This window comes from Mesocricetus auratus, unplaced genomic scaffold (assembly GCF_017639785.1).
Source record: "Mesocricetus auratus isolate SY011 unplaced genomic scaffold, BCM_Maur_2.0 Super-Scaffold_100019, whole genome shotgun sequence".
NCBI lineage: Eukaryota > Metazoa > Chordata > Mammalia > Rodentia > Cricetidae > Mesocricetus > Mesocricetus auratus.
Window position 1 is genome coordinate 31,452,065 of NW_024429200.1, and position 18,113 is coordinate 31,470,177.

Below are 18,113 nucleotides of genomic sequence, written 5' to 3' on the forward strand. Positions count from 1 at the left end.
TGTTGGTAGTGAAATGAAGAGAGAAAATATGACTCTGAAATAATACTAGAATGCAGCTGTAATCCAATTGAAGATAAAGAATTCAAAACCAGCATCATTTTAAGAAAAAGATCAGGTCCTAGAAACGCCAAAGCCTCTGGTGATGTTCTTTTGTTTCAGTTATGAGACGAGTAGATGGAGCAGGAAACCATGTTTCAGTCACGGGTAGATGAAAACATGAATCACGAGAGTCAACAAACCCATGTGGAATTTATTGAAGGAAAAGGGAAGAAGAAAAAGGGGGAAGGGGAGAGAGAGAGAGAAGTGGAGAAGGGGGAGAGAGGGTCGGAGAAGGGAGAAAGAGAGGAGAGAGAGAGGAGAGAAGGGGCAAGGGAGAGAGAGAACATGTGGAGGTACTCGCTTAAAAAGGGAAGCTTGCACATATGTACTGAGTCTTTATGCGGCCCCATAATGTGTGATGTAGCCACAATGTGTCCACACAGCACTGGGCCCTTTGAGCTGCCTAAGTATCAGCCTGAATGCCGATATGTGTGCCCCACCCATTGTCTGGGGCAGGGTGAGCATGATGCCGGGTTCCAACATCTGGAACACTAAAAGATATTATTGATGAGATTACCCCTACTTTGGCCAGATTTGTATCTCACATTTGATTCCTCAACTCATAGTAATCCCAGCCTACTGAACTATTTACATGTACTTTCCCGCAGCACTTTTCTCTATAATGTCTTTTTTCTCCTCTTCCTCCTTCTTCTCCCTAACCCTGTATTTTCTGTCCCCAATTTCTTCCTCCTCCTCCTCTTCCTCCTTTGCCTCCTCCTTTTCATCTTTGCCTTTATCGTTAGAATGCCATTGTTCAAGACTGAGAAAAATCCACATTCATCCATGCCTCAAGACACATACTTTCAGCCCCTCTTTGAAGTCTTTTTCTACTAGAAGTAATGCCATCCCATGCCTGGACACCCTTTACTGTACATCCCTCATACTATTGGTATATGCACATTGTATTGTAATGTTGCAGTGTTGTGGCTGTATTGAAAATTCTTTGAAGGTGGGATATATGGTATAATCATCGGTGTGTCTCTCATTATTCATTGTATTAAAACAACAAATGGACGTAAAAATCACGCAAGCAAATGAATGCCTTTAATCCAAGTGGAGTTTTGTTATAAATGCTGTTAAAGTAATGCTGAAAGGCATATCTTAAAATTTAGATGTTTCTACCACAACAGTTATTTTTGTTTCTCTGGGTGTCTTTCAGGATTTGCTCACGGATCATCTACATAACATGAGATTTTGTCTTTCATTTTGGCCCTAGACCTAGTAGACTAGAACAGAGAAATGGGGACTAAATATTGCCATAGTTCAAGGTGAGGTGCCACTGCCCATGCAGAGCTGGTTGAGATTTGCTCTCTTAAGACTCAAAACCTCTCGAAGGATATGAAGTTCCTTGACCTGAGCAGCCTGTGAGATACTATTTTTTAGGGAAACTAATAGGTAACATCTCTATGCTGTTCTCTGCAGGAAACTTGATTTGTGCATCTTAGAAGAGGGTAGCGAGTAAGAGACAGCTGAGCTACTCTTACAGAGGAATGCCTGGAAACTTGTAGGAGAAGACACGGGGCAGCAGGCCCAAGAGGGAAGAGGTATGTGTTTTAAGAACAACACCCACTCTGAACATTTGTTAGCACAGAGGATAACCAAGCCTGCCCTGCCAACTGAATGGAACCACCAGGCTGAGAGAATTGGCTTTTTGGTGTCAACAGGACTTCCTGGCAGGAGTAGAGCATCCCCAGGAGAGATACACTGGAAGCATCCTGTTGAGGACAAGGTGATATGTTATGGAAATTGTATTTGATACCTAACAAGAGAAGTTACCTTAAATCTGGCATTAAGAGAACTTCAGATATGAGAACCCCAACAAAGAAGTCTCCAAAGAATATACAAGAGTACTTGGGTACTTTCTGAAATCAAATCAGGGTGTAACCAACCAAGTATAGTGGTGTGAGATGAGCTGTCCCCCATAGTCTGGACATTTGAATCCCTGGTCCCCAGTAAGTGGGTATTTGGGGAGGCTTAGGAGGTATGGCCTTGCTGGAAAAAGTTTGTCATTGGGGATAGGTTTTGAGGTTTCAAAAATTGCTTACTGGTCCAAGTTTGCTATCTCTCTTTCCTGTTTATGGTTTAAGATATGACCCCTGGAGAAATGGCTCAGAGGTTAAGAGCACTGACTGCTTTTCCAGAGGTCATGAGTTCAATTCCCAGCAACCATATGTTGGCTCACAATTATCTATAATGAGATCTGGTGCCCTCTTCTGGTGTCCAAGGCTGAATGCTCTATACATAAATAAATAAATAAATCTTTAAAAAAGTTGTGAATCCTGGGCTTGGATACCTCCCTTCCCTGCCTTGATGGTGATGGACTCTTATGCCTCTGGCAATATAAGCACAAATAAACTCTTCTTCTATAAGTTGCCGTGGTCATGATGTTTTATCACAGTAATAGAAAAATAACACTCAAACTAAGTAGTTTTCAAAAATTCATTTCTGCCTGGAACAGCCAGACACTGCGATTCATGAGTTTGGGGACAACAGGAACCCCCAAATGGGGAAACAAGAAAGCTTTTAATGCCCTTTTTCACTTCAGACTTCCAGTCAGAAACAGCCTGTACTGAGGAAGAGAAAGCCCCCAATTTCAGTTCAGTTAATCACAAGGCATACACGTGTTATTGACAAGAACAAGATAGTTTTAAGATGAAATATGAAAGAAGTCACTCTTTTATTAAAGACTGGTCCGAAGATTCATGATCTCTGCTGCAATTCCATCCAACTGGCAAGGAAAAGTATATTCTGCTGAAAATGGAGTATGGAAGTCGGGGAACAAATTTGTACTGTGATGCTGTCAATCATATTCTTCCAATGAAATATAACACAGAGCTGTAAACAATAAGAAAAACAATTTTTATGCAACTAAAATTTGCAGTGCTAAAGGCTAAACCTGGGGCTTTGAAAATGCTAGGCAAGTGTTCTACCAGTGAGATACCTCATCAGCTATAAAAACGTGATTTTCAGCACTCAGGAGGCAGGAGCAGGTGGATTTCTGAGTTTGAGTCCAGCCTGGTGTACAGAGCAAGTTATAGGACAGCCAGGGCTACATAGGGAAACCCTGTCCAGAAAAGAAACAAACAAAAATGTGATTCTTTAGTTGTGATAATAGCAATCATAAAATTTAATAACCAGTATGCAAAACTTTCTTCTACACACAGACTGAATTGCATAAAAAGTGCGACATGGTGTGGAGGGACATTGGCACCAATTGTCATCATTCCAGACTGCCATTGTCAGTCTTCAAGAGAGGAACTTTCTGTGTGGAATAGTACTGAGAATGATACCATAAGTAATGAGGAGCACTCACAAATGGTGCATAAATTATCATGTGATGGATGCTCGAACTTAGATTAAAAAACAATCCCTGTAGAAAGCAGCTTTACTTTTGCTAATATAAAAAAGAATCTCTGTGGTCGTTTGAGAGTCAAAATTCCAATCCATGTTTGTTTTTGACGTGTCAGCCAAAGAGATGCATATCACATTCACTTCTTTGTAAATATGTCAGAAATAAATATATTTGAGCGTAATTGAAGAGCCCCAAGTGACTGAGTCTGATTGCAAGGGGCTGGGCTATTCAAACAGGGATGCTGGTCAATCGTTTCTGTAGGCAGCCTTAAGCATTCTTCAGTACTCTCTGGAACAGGCCAAGTTCATGTTTAGGACATAAATGTAGAGGGTTTTGGTGCATGAGCTTTAATATGTAAATTTTTAAATGTCATTTTTGAAACTAAATATATATAAGTTTACCGGCCTGATGGAAGATTTGTGATATCCTCTATTTATGTAGGGATGCTTTATGTTACTTTATATAAATGTTAAAATCACATTTATTAAATACATGTCTTATTGACAGAGAGTTCTTCTTTCCTGTAACTTTATGTAAATATTTGGGAAATAAGACTCTCATTTATGGGCCTATAAAGGATGCGGATGTATCAGCAACTGCTCTGATGTTATTGGATGTAAGTAAAGTCTACTCATCATATTAATAGACTCTCATAGGATTACTCATTCTAATGAAAGCATTGACTTAAGAAGTTTTGTGATGAAAATTATCATTGCTAATACTACTAGCTCTCTGAAATTTTGATTATTGTAAATGGTTCCTTTGAAGTCAAAGTTTTCTTCCATTTGTATTTATTTTACCAGGTAGGGTTTAGGGAGTGGAGAATATACAAAGGAATGAAATAATACATAGTTACTTTGAAGCTATGTCTACATATATACACAGGAGATAGGTTTTATTAGTGATTGCCTCGAACAATCTGGGTTTAGAGTTAAATAAGAACTATACTTTATAGTCAGAGACAAGGAAATAGAATGTCAGTATGAATCACTGGGTAGGGCCGGGACCCACCCCATGATCCAAACCAAGCTTCCTAGTTCCTGTTCTTAGACTTTGAGCTCTTGGCACTCTATTTTCTAGAAACTATAGCTTTAAAGGATGTTACTTTCTGTCTCTCATTCTTGAATCTTGAAAAATAAGTATGGAGTAGATGAAGTGATACATATAAACAATGTTCAGCACAGTTTTATTCTTCCAGTTCAAGAATATGGAAAAGGAGATATTAGACATTAACCTTCATTGTTAGGATAACTATCACCACTTCTTCCATAGGTATGATTGAACCAGGGGAAGACAAATGCCAAAAAATACACACTAGAGGAAATATTACAGAATAAGAAGGTGAAAGAATGGGATTCTCATGATAGATTCTAAGGAATTTTTTAAGTCTAAATCATCAAAGCCTTTGGAAAGAGAAGAATATACACCATCTCAAGTAATTCTTTATTCCACAGTTATTACTGATGAATAAACATCATGTCATATATATGCATTAGGACAGAAGTAAAATAACATTGAATTTTTTCCCTTAACTTGTGAGATAACTTTAGGCAATAGAAAGTGCTTACATCCCAGTACAAAATGCTATAAATTTTGTTAGATGGATGCTTCTGTAGATAATGCTGGAAGAAATCAGAGTAGGAAGAGTTTAAGAGACTTTGGGTTGAGCCAGTTCAATCCAAGCTCCAAAGGGGAAATTTGGGTTGTGTACTATGAGTCCAGATATATAATGAGCATCCATGTTGATTCAGTGATGGAGCGATGCAAATGTGGACCATGTTTCTTTTTGTTCTCCTGTTCTCTGATTGGCCTCATCAAAAGGCTGGTTCTTTAGCTGCAGGGATTTCGTCATGTGAGGGGTCTTTCTGAAAGTTCCAAAAAGCAAGAAAGCTTCTTCCCTAGAAAACCACCAGCAAATATCTTTGTAGTTTTATTGGCCTGAACTAGGTATTGTATTGTGTCCTCTTCTAAATGAGTCACCATAGCCCAGGGATTCTCAACCTGTGGGTTGTGACACCTTTGGGGTCTCATATCAGATATCCTGCATATCAGATATTTTACATTGCAATTCCTAGCAGACCAAATTGTAGTTATGAAACAGCAATGAAAATAATTTTATGATTGGGGGTCATTACAGCATAAGGAATTGTACTAAAGGATAACATAATTATGAACGTTGAGAACACTGTTATAGGAAATAGGATTATGTTCATTAACTTATTATGACACATATACATATGAATCAATAGTACACATGCCATTTGTGTTGACTATGCTAATATTTGAACAATGTCTGAATGATAATCAGGAAATAGGTTGATGTTTGGATTACAAAAATTGTTCAGGAAATCAAATTAAATTTGAACTTCAGATATGTAATAAAATTTTTCAGAAGTGTGTCTTAAATATTATGATATATATATATGCTAACAGATCATATATTTTTAACTGAAAATCAAAATCAACTGGATAGCATGTTTTTCTTGTGTATGTATGTGTGTGTAGCACAAATTCCAATTGGTTTTAAAAATAAAAAGTCAGAGTCAGATATAGGGACTAATGATGAAAATTCAAAGAACCAGTGCAGCCAGTCACTAGTTCTTACCTCTATTGACTCCTTAGACCAAAGGATCAATCCTATTCCTACGAATCATCAGACCGAATGCACAAGATCCTGTCTCTAGGAATCCTCAGACTGAATGCAATGAGCTCCTATCTCTTCTTGTCTTATATTCCTCTTTCTGCCCAGCCATGTCACTCCTGTCTCCACCTCCCTAGTGCTGGGATTAAAAGTGTGTGCCACCACTGCCTGGCCCCTGTGGCTAACTAGTGGCTAGCTCCACACTCTGATCTTCAGGAAAGATTTATTTGTTAAAGCACAAACAAAATATCACTCTGTGTGTGTGTGTGTGTGTGTGTGTGTGTGTGTGTGTGTGTGTGTGTGTATTACTGAGATTTGAACTCAGGACTTCACGCATGCTAAGCAAGCCCTCTACTGCTGAACTATATTCCAAAATTATTTACATCCTATCTAGAAAACTCAGTTACAGTAGATAACTGTAAGACAATTACAATGTTTACTTCAGCTAGGGAAGTTGGGGAAGTTGACATAGAAAAGATGAGACATTAACTGTTTGATAGATGGGTAATGCTGCTTGCTGGGGCTGGAACATGGCCTCCTCATTCGTTATTTCTTCTCCAGCTTTCTGGATTGTGACCTTTACTATCTAAGCTTGGCTGTCCTGGAGCTTGCTCTGTAGAGCAGGCTGACCTCAAACTAAGAGATCTGCCAGCATCTACTTTCCAAGTGCTAGTATTAAAGTCTGCCCCACAACACCTGGAATTTAGCTTTTCTTTATTTCCTTTTCATAATTTGGAAACTTGGCTGGGTGGGACCGTGCCTTGAGGTCACCACTCCCTATATTACATTTCTTAATCTGTTTGTCTCCTTGAACACAGGGCTTAGTTTTATTCCAGTTCCTGGTGTTCTTTTTCTCCTCAAATAGTACATTTTTATTTTTCCTTGCTCTGAAAGACCCTTCAGTCTTTCTCTCAGGACCCTCGCCCCAAAGACCACCAAGGAGCCGAAGTTCATTGCAAAACACAAAAGGATTTTTATTAAGCCAGCGCGCCAGGGTTCAGCAGCCTTGGGAAGGAGTGAACCCTGAGCAGAAATTACAGTGAGTTTTTAAAGCCTAAAACTGCTAACAGGGTGGTGGAGGTACAAGGGGAGTTTGGAAATTAGTGCCAGACCTTCACGCAAACACGCACGCTTGTGGCCGTCTGGCTGACTGGCTCGTTATCTGTTAGGCAATGTCTGTGCTCTGGCTGAACTTTGTGACTGGCCTGGAACCTTGAGGTCTGGGGAATGCTTTCAAGTCCTTGAGGACTGAGGTCTGGGAAATATTTTCAAGTCATTGATGACCACCAAGGGAGGATATCTATCTTTAAGTGCAGCTGCTCATGTCCGAGGATGGGACAGCTTCGTAATTTTTCAACTGTTGGGGGGCCTAACTTTTGGGGGTGGGCGTCTCTTCAGCTCAGATATGTCCTTTTCATTATAAATCTTTACAAGCATGAGCAGTAGTAACCACATGACAGAGTCTACACTAGGCTGTTTTGGGATTTCCTCTGCCAATGGAATTAATCCAAATCTCTTCACTTTAGCCTCAGACAGACTCTTCAGACAAAGGCAAAAAGCAACCATATTCTTTCCTAAAATATCACAAGAACCATGTCTAGGTCATATGTTAATATTCTTTTCCTCTGAAATCTCTTGAATCAGGTACCCAGAGTTCAGCAAATCATACTCAGCACCACTGTCCTCCATGCTCCTACTAGCAGGGCCCATTCAACCACACTTGAAGCATCCAATTGCTTTTCTAATTCTCAGTCCCAAGGTCCATATTCCTTCAAACAGAAGCATGGTCAGACCTGTCATGATAACATGATAATACCCCACTCAGGGTACCAACTTCTGTTGCTGTGAAGAGACACCATGACCATGGCAATTCTTATAAAAACATTTATTTGGGGGGACTTATATCTTTAGTGGTTTATTCCATTATCATCATGGTTCGACATGGTGGTGTGCAGGTAGATATGGTGCTGGAGAAGTAGCTGGGTGTCTTTCATTTTGACTTGCAGGCAACAGGAAGTAGTCTGAAACACTGGGTATGGCTTGAGCATATATGAGAGCTCAACACCTGTCTCCACAGTGACACACTTTCTCCAACAGGGCCACACCTCCTAATAATGCTACTCCTTTGGGGGTTGTTTTCTTTCAAAGCACCACAGGGTCTGTCCTGGAGTAGGCTTGATACACACAGTGACACTCCACTATAGAAAACTAATGCTCCTTTTCCCAACATGCATCAATTGCAAATAGCTTCTCAGTTAGGGACAGGACTTTGGGTCCCCATCCTCTTTTCAGTACTGGAATTTTGTCTGGTTTCAACCTGTACAAACCTTGGGTGTGCTGTCAGGCTCTGTAAGTTTATGCATATATCTGTCCTGTTGTGTGTGAAAGACTGTTTTCTTGGAGTCATCCATCATCTCCTCTTCTTCATAGAACTATGACCCTTGAGGGGAGAAGTTTGATGAAGACATACCATTTAGGACTGAGTGCTCCAAAGTTTCTCACTCTCTGCACATTGCCTAGTTGTGGGTCTCTGTGTTATTTGTCATCTACTGCAAGAAGAAGCTTCTCTGATGAAGCTTGAACGATGTTGAGCATTATCCTATGGATCAGAAGTTGACAAGCTTTGCTTTAAAGGGACAGAAAGTCAACAGCTTAGGCTTTGGAGACGATTGGCCTCTGCTGTGATGTCTCAACTCTATTAGAAAGCCGTCACCAACAAGTAGGCATAGTTCAAACCTTTTTCATCTTTATTCATAGAATAGCCAGTTGGCACATATATTTTATACTGGTAAATTGTCACATGTCATTTGAACTCAGCTAGCTCTAGAAGCAGGGTTGCCCACTACATACTTCAGACCAAAACACATTTATGTCAAGTTTTCTTCAAGACCTCTTGTCAGCATTAGCCGGGCTCCCAAATTCTGTAATGAAGAGAAAAGAAAACAGTAAAACCACCCAAGAGTAAAAGCATCATGCCCAAAAACAGCCAGAAGTTGAACTATTTCCAACAGAGATTACTATTGTTTATCTTGTGATGTAAAAATGCCTGTTATGGGAAAAAGAAGCCAGAAGCTCTTAAAGCCATGGGAAGCTCATCCATAGAAAGAAAGCTTCATCAGGAACTCCAGATGACTGGCACAACTTCCCTAGTTGGTTGTTTTGGGGTGTTTGTTAAGTCCCCAATTTTATTATGTTAATTCTCTGCTGCTATTTGTTCTTTTACTTGGAAGTCTCCTCTGAGGGGATGCTGCTTTTCTTGGGACTCTGTCAGGAACTCCAGCTGACCTAATCAGCTTTTCTAGTCAATTTCTTGTGGGTGTTTTGAGCACTGGGTTTGTTAATATCTATCTGTCTGTCTGTCTATATATCATCTATATCTGTCTATTTATCTATCTACTATCTATCTAGCTATCTGTCATCTATCAATTTATATCCATTTCTTGCTATTTTTCTTTAACTTTAGGTTGCTATAGACTTAGCAAACTCACTCATTCAGAACCGTAAGTTTTGATATACTATAGCTCATTCTCCAGAATGGCACAGAAGAGGAAAGCTGTACGTAGCAGTGATATGTATATTGTTCATCACTTTGCATACTAGTTCATTTTTTGTTGTGCTTTATCTTTGCTATTTTGTCTATGACCTCACACTGTAGTTTAAGCTGGCCTGGAATTATGTCACATTGGCCTCTGGGTGATCTTTCTTCCTCAGCCTTCCAAGTGCTATCATGCCTAGCAAATAGCTATTGCAGATAATGCTGCTTTTGTCTACAAGGGACACTTCTTTCCTTCTGTGAATGATTCTACATAGTACCAATGAGGCCATCAGTCATACTTCTTCTAACAAGAATGGAAAGTTATCCATATATAAGATGAGCAGTTGCCACAGAGACCAATGAGTCCCTATTGTCTAAAATGTTTACTTTCTGTCCATTGACAGGAAAGCTTCTTTTCTGCAAGATAATGCTTGGCACCACTCAACCCTCATCAGAGAAGCTTCTTCTTGCAGTGGATGGGAATTAACTCAGAGACTCACAAGTGGACAGTGTGTCGAGAGTGAGAGACTGGAGCTCTCAGTCTTAAATGGGTTGTCTTCGTTAAACCCCTCTGTGGGATGACTAAGCCCTCAATGGCCAACTTTCCTAGATCAGACCTAACCAATATTAAGAGCGCACATAGTAAATACTTCCTGAAAGCCTACCTGGGTCTGCCTGAGGTAGCTGAGCTGTGTCAAGAGATGATGTGGACTGAGGAAAAGCAGCCACATTGCATCAACAGATGCCGGCACAACAGGTCCTCTTTCCCCTCATCCTAGGCATGTGAGGGTACATAATGCTTGCCCCTTTCTTAATAAACCATGCTTATTGCTTTGACATGATCCCAGCATCTGCGCCATTGATTCCTCATCTACTTGCCCCCTTCTGCAAGGGAGACCCATGGGACTCTGTAACACCCCTCCCCTCAAAGCTCATGGCTCTATATAGAAGAGGAGTGATGGATGACTCCAAGGAAACAGTGTCTTCCAGGCACAACAGGACTGAAGATAATTCATTTGGCTAGTGTTGGACTAGTAATGAACACATGATCCCAGGACTCTTGAGCTATAGATCACAAAGAAGACAGTTTCTGACCTTTTGTAGGCTCATCCTGATGCTGGGTTGATATGCAACTGGAGCTGTCAGTGGTGTCCCCCGTTTACAGGAAACATGTCTAGATTTATAGAAACAAGGCAGAGCTGAAAAACAGACATGGAGAATGTGCTAACTAAACTGGCTAAGGCTTAGACTAATTTTTCCCAGTGTGTTAATCCTGCAGAGCAACAGGATTCCTGGTATATAGACACACAGTATCTCAGACAGACCTCAGTCTTACCTCAGAAGGTTTAACACATTTAATACTGTGTTGGCTTTTGCCTAACCTAGTTTGAGCTGGACTTTTGTTACTAACAGTGAAAGAGCATAATGCTTTCAAACATGTCAGCTCAAGGTCACTCAATTAAAGTCGGGCTTTTGTTAGATGTACTTGGTATCTAGGATAGATTATAGAAGACTTGGAGTGACTGAGATGAGGGTCAAGAAATCCACTTAAGAAGCATGCTGCCTCAGCTAGAGACTGAAACCTAAACTTTGTTCTTTACTGTGTGTTTGGGGGCTATCTAGTAAGTTGATTCAGTGGCCCTAACAGCAGTCCTCAGACTTTCAATAATTTATTCTACAAATATTTTATAAGCTATGTAGGAATTATCTGCTATTCTGAGTGTAAGCTATCTACAGTTGACAAACTATGACCAATTGCCCAAATCTATTCTGTTGCCTATTTGTGTGAACAGAATTTTACTGGAACACCACTGTGCCCATTTGTTTGCATATTTGTCTGAAGCTGCCTTTGTGCTATAGAAGTAGTTTTTAGTACTTGTGACAAATACCCTGTGGCTGTCAAATCTAAAATAATCACTTGTCCTTTAACTGAAAAGGTTTGCCAGTTATTGAACAAGACTGATGGAATCCATGCTCCCCTAAAGTCATGAGTCATGTTCCAGTAGAACACAAGAAAGTAACAGAAATATGAGGAAAAAATAATTGTGGCTTTGTGTGAGTGTGTGTGTGTGTGTGTGTGTGTAGACAAGAGCGTCCTCTTGAGGACAAGAAATATGAATGTAAAGAGTTTCCTACAACAATATTTGCAAGCTGAGCATCTAAGAATTCTGTGCAAAAAAAGAAATTGTTAGGAGCAAATGTTCTGTACTGTGAAGAGACTTTTTGAGCTAAGATATAGAAATGTGAACATAAGTTAGAAAGTACAGAACATAACGGAAAATAAATCCAAGAGTTGGTAGATTGTGTGGGATCTTGCATAAGATCCCAGGGGCAGGTGTGCTGGTTAGATTTTTGTTACCGTGATCCAACCTAGCCAACTGAATAGGGAACTTCAGCTGAAAAAAAAGTTTCCTAAGATTGGCCTGTAGGCAAGCTTATGGGCATTTTCTTGATTAATAATTGTTGTGGGAGTGTCCAGAACACTATGGACTGTGTCACCCCTTGGCAGGTGGTCCTTGAATGTATAAGAAAGCAGGCTGCACAAGCCAAGGGAAGAAAGACAGCAAACAACATTACTCCAGGACTTCTGATTCAGTTTTTGCCTCCAGGTTCCTGCCTTGAGTTTCCTCCCTTGGATTCCCTCAGCAGAATCTGGCCTAGGGTATATAAGCCAAATATAAACCCTTTCTTCCCTAAGCTGCTTTTGCTCGTGCTCATTATCCTAGCAATAGAAACATAACTAAACCAGTAAAGGCCCCCTTCCCCTCTCTCCTATAACTCTTTCATTTTTGCCCAGGTAGGAAATTATTTTACAGATCTCTTATTTATCTGTTTGTTTATTTATTGGGTTACAATTTTATTATGAAAATTTCAAACATGCAGACAAATAGAACAACACAGGACAATGACAAAATTACTCGTATTTTGCATCCCACAATTGATATTTGACATACCTTTAGTGTATTTGTTCTAACACACACACACACACACACACACACACACACACACACACTCCAAGTCATCACTCTATCTTTTTTAAAAGTTGCATTTCAAGTTGGATGGTGGTGGCACATACCTTTAATCGCATCACTCAGGAGACAGAGACAAGCAGATCTCCTAGTTCAAGGCCAGCCTTGTAGCAGACTGAGTTCCAGGACATCCAGGGCTAAACATAGAAACCCTGTCTTGAACATTTTCCCCCAAAATAAAAATGCTTTTCAAAGGAATTTGCAGATACCAATAAACTTCCTTTTATATTTTATAACTTTATTATTTTTAAAAACTTTCAAATAAATAAAAATTTGCACATTCAAATTAACCAGTCCTAAAATCTATACAACTCAGTGAATTTCTATAGAGTTAGAATAGGCATTTGGAATGGAAGCTATGACACTTCACATTAAATTTTATGCTTTAAGTACTGAATATATTTTGTACACTCAAACCCCCAAAATACTCATGATAGAAATAGAACTAGAAAAACTGAGTGAAAATGGTCCCTATAGGTTCACAGGGAGTTAGGTGTTTTTTGTTTTTGTTTTTTTAGAGGAAGTATGTCACTGAAGGTGGGCTTTGAGGTTTCAGATGCTCAAGCCAGGCCTAGGGTCTCACTCCCTCTTCCTGCTGCCTCCCAATCCTGATGTAGAACTCTGAGCTACTTCTCCAGCCCCATGTCTCCTATGTATTGTCATGGTACCTGCCATGGTGATAATGGACTAATGGAGTTGCCATGGTCATGGTGTCTTTTCACAGCAGTAGAAACCCTGAGACAAACGGCTATTTTCATATCCTCTTTCTTAAGTCATATCTATTACCTGCATGCAGTTCTTTGTCTCCTTACGTTTAGTCTTCTTGGCTCTTTTTTCTTCATGATATTCTGCACCCACATGTACATTTGTTTACATACCTAAATACATTATTGACTCGGTTCTGCATATGATAGTGTGTTGGGGAAGTCCTGTGTATATGTCAATAAAGCACTGTTGGTCAATAGGGAATCAAGATAGGTGGGACTAGGAGTCAAGGAGGACTCTGGGTAGGAGAAACACAGAAGTCGAGATGTAACTAACCTCTGTGGGGTAGGAAGCCCGGAAATTTCTCCGGTAAGAGAAATACTTAGATTAACAATTATGGGATAAATACTTAAGTCAGAGCTAGCCAGTAAGAAACAAGCAAGGCCAACATCTTCATAATTAATATAGCCTCCTGTGTGTTTAATTGGGACTGATGCGGCTCTGGAACCAGGCTGGCAGGAAGGTTTTCTCTTTATAATAGTGAACATGCGGTTTATTTCTTTCTGAGATTGTGTGACCTCACTAAATATCATACATTCTACGTTCATCTATCTTCTAGCAAAATTTTTAACTTAATTTTTCTTTAGAGCTGACTAGTGTTTTATTATATACCAACTTATATAATATGTCTATATATTACATAAATACATATGTATATACCTGTGACGTCTGTACAATGAACAAGTCTGAGGTATTGGGAAATGAAAGACAAGACATCCTGTTGTTTGTGCTAAGAGAATGTGTGTGCATGCCTTTATTGCAAGAGAATGTGTGTGTGTCTTTATCGCAAGTGCTAAGAGATCTCTCTCTGTCTCCCTCACTGTCTCTCACTGTAAAGAGGGAGCAGGCTTATATACAGTTTTACAGCACAGTGGGAAAACCACAGGTGTAAGATCTCGTGTTTTCCTAGTGCTAGATATTGATTTCAGGTAGGCAAGGCCAGGGCTGTAAGCCAGGACTAGAGAGCAGGAAGCACCTGTGGCTATCAGTTGACAAGCACAGAAATCTTTGGAGGCTGGGGCCCATCATATACCAACTTTTCATTATCTATTCATTGCTGATTGACAATTAGGTTGATTCCAGTTATTTTCTATAGTGAATAAAGCATCAATGAATTTGGGATGTAAATATATCTATGATAGGGGGTGGAGTTCTCTGGACATATGCCCAGGAGTGAAATGGCTGGATCATACTGCTGTTCTATATTTAAGTTTTTGAGAAATCTCCAAACTGAATTCCACAATGGCTGTATTACTTTGCACTCCCACCAACAGTGAATAATGGTTCATTTCTCTACCCGTCCTCTCCAAAATTTGTTGTCAGATTTGTTGAAGACAACTCTGACTGGGGTGAGGTAATAACTCAAAGTATTTTAATTTACATTTCCCTGATTGCTAGGAATATTAAACACTGTTTAAAATAGTTATTGGCCATATTTCTTTTTTAAAAGCTGTTTGTCTATTTGTCGATTGACAGTTTTCTCCTTGGTATTTATTTTACTATTAAATACCAAGTTAAATTAAATGCTAAGTTATTCCCTTGGTATGCAATTTCTGCAATTCTTTTAAATTCTTGTCATTAGCACCTTCTCTGAAGTGTAGCTGGGAAAGATTTCCCATGCTGTGAGCTGTCTCTCAACTCTATTGATTGTTTCCTTTGCTGTACAGAAACTTTTTGTTTTGTAGTCCCACCTGTTAATACTTCTTGGGGCTACTTCCTATGGTATTGGTGCTCTATTTAAAAAGTTCTTGACTGTACCATTGTCTTGAAGGGCATTGCATATGTTTTCTTCTAGAGGTTTCAGTTTTAAGATTTAAGTCTTTGATTAATTTTGAATTGATTTTTCTACTAGCCAAGATTCTTCTTCAGGTGAAATTCTGTGTAGTCTTTCGCCTAGACATTTCAGAATTCCATAATTTGAAAAAATGTTTGAATTAAGTGGTAAAGTTTAAGGTCATGAGATGCCAATTACAAATCAGTTGTGTACATGTACTGAATTATCAAGCTATACCCTATAAGCATGTATGTAAACATAGAAATATTTCTCTATATAAACATTATTAGTAAAATTTGCCATTGGTTTTTAGATTAGTATTATTATTTTATGTGTTTGGATGTTTTGCTCGCATATATGTCTGTGCAGCATGCATGTACTTTGTGCGGTGGAGGCCAGAAGACAGAGTCATAGCCTTTGGAACTTGAGTTACAGGCAGTTGTGAGCTGCCTTGTGGGTTCTGAAAATGGATATCAGAGCAGCCAGTGTTCTCAACCTCTGAGCCATCTCTACAGATCCTCCCCATTGCCTTCTTTCTTGCTTATTTCTCACACTAGATTACTCCAGTTTCGTTACTTGTTTTCTATCTATTCCTCACAAAACAGGAAACAAGTTGATTAGCATGAATGTGGATTTCATCCAATGTTACATTAGCCAGTTTTTCCATTCTATAGATACATAGTCTGGCCACTGTTTTGACTCATCTCTTTGTTCTTCTGTTAAAAGATTTGTCAGGACTGGAGACATGGTTCATTTGTTAAGGGTACTGACCACTCTTACAGAGAACCACCCCCATCCTCAGAAGGCAGCACACCACTGTCTGTAATCCTAGCTTCAAGGGATCTCACACAGGCATGCATGCCGGAAAAACACTAATACACATAGAGTAAAAATAAATAAATCATTACAAAATGAAAATGTGTAGAAACCAACTTCTATTTCACTCATTCAGCACTGTAGACAGTGAGCAACTTTAATTTGTTGACGTTAGACTCTCACACTTTCCTCAACTTTCCACAAGGTGGTGCCCAAATATCTTTTTTTGAAGCAATAATGCTTAAGAGTCATGGCAGTTCCTGGCTAATTTATGTTAGTATTTGGCATTTCTGAGTTTGGTCAATTAGCAAAACATGCAATATGCGATTGTAAGTAAAAATCATTTTTATAAAGTTACTTATGCATAATTTCAGAATTTATAGTTCTTGATACCTGCAATGATTAATTATTATAGCAAGTAACTTTAGTATATGTGGCTTAATATTATTAGAAGCTTTCAAAAACCTAAATAGTAAATTAAGAATTTGCTTCAAATTACTTTTACTGTAAGCTTTATCTACAATTGATCTATCCTTCATGCAGACTTTAAAAGACTAGGAGAAGCAAGCTATTATATTAGAAAGATTACATTTTGATAAAAACTTAAAAATGACTCTATGATCTTAGTTTGGAATAGTATTGTGTGAAACAGTGTGTTATGGGCAGACACAGAATGAGACACAGTGGGAGACAATAAGGTGTATGATGCTCTTAAAACATTTTGGTTCAGAAATTCAAAAATTATCAGTTTTTGTTGAATCTCCATTTGAATCTTAAATACATTGACCAGTTTATTGAATTTATTATTCATACCGGTGCTGATCCCTGTGGTGATATATTATTTATGATTTAATATAGCTTGCCTGAAGATCAGAATGCAAAGCTAGCCACAGCCATAGAAGCCAGGCAGTGGTGGTACACTCCTTTAATCCTAGAACTCAGGAGATAGAGACAGAAGGAACTCTTTGAGTTCAAGGCCACCCTGGGCTACATGACAGTTAATCGGTCTAAAAGAGAAACAGAGCTCACACCTTTAATCCCAGCAGTAGGGAGGTGGAGACAGGAGTGATGTGGCTGGGCAGAGGGGAATATAAGGCGGGAAGAGACAGGAAGTCAGAGCAGTCTCAGTGAGTCGTAGTAGCAGTGCAGCCAGGGGCAGTCTAAGGATTGGTGGATCACCCCTTTGGTCTGAGCATTGGCAGAGGTGAGAACTCTCTAGTGGCTGGTTGCTTTGCTTCTCTGATTCTCAGCTTTAACCCTAATATCTGTCTCTGGGTTTTTATTATTTTTGCTACGGAGACCTAACCATATTGCTAGCTGTATTTGGTCAGGTATCAAAACATGAACTGCTGATAATGTAATCAGTATAAAACCTTCAGACTTGGATAAAGCTACCCAAACTTTCTCCAGTCAGTAGAAAGTTCTATAATGGAGTGTTCATACCTTTGATGATCAAACATTAAGATTTATACAGTGCAAAGTGAGACTCATGACATGTTGGAATTTGGCCCATGCTGACTTTTCCTGAGCCACTTGCCTCTAAAGTTAAACTCATAGTTTCCAAGTTGTCATGTGGCCTCCTTCTTCTCTTGCTCTGCCATAAGACTGGATAGTATAAAAGACTATGAGCCTCCAGGGATAGGTGTTTAGGGATAATGAGAGGTAGCTGCATAAAGAGCTGAGCTTTATTTTCTCTCTAATTCTGGCTTATCCTTTTTATGGTTGTTAACATTCTCCCATATTTTGTAAACTTTGCGATGGAGAAAAATTAAGTGTGCTCTGTCTTTACATTCTATTTTGAGATTTGATACTATTGTTTGCCTCCAGTATAAGAAAAATTTAAATACCTTGTACTGGGGAATAAAGAATTCATCAACATATAGTACAAGACCAATTCCAGAAAGTAAAATCAACTAATTAAAAATCAGCAAATATTTTCTCTATTAAAAGCAAGCTTTAGGGCTCAAGATACAGCTTGTAATACGAGTGTGAGGACCCGAGTCCAGATCCTCAGAAACTACAGGGAAGCCAGCATCAATAGCAGAAGGGGAGGACCAACATCCACAGTACTCTTCTCACACCTACACACGCACTGTGGTACC

General features: G+C 39.3%; 1 protein-coding gene across 2 annotated transcripts in view; it reads left to right on the plus strand.

Annotated features, from left to right (window-relative positions):
- The window catches only part of Col28a1 (collagen type XXVIII alpha 1 chain), a 185,542-nt gene that overhangs the window by 12,340 nt on the left and 155,089 nt on the right, over positions 1–18,113 (plus strand). The window contains exon 2 of one of the 2 annotated variants that reach the window (XM_040728558.1): positions 1,522–1,643. The exons of the other annotated variant lie outside the window; for it this stretch is intronic. The gene's annotated coding sequence lies outside the window, so the exon portion shown is untranslated. The remainder of the gene's footprint in view (positions 1–1,521; positions 1,644–18,113) is intronic. 2 annotated transcript variants of the gene reach the window in all.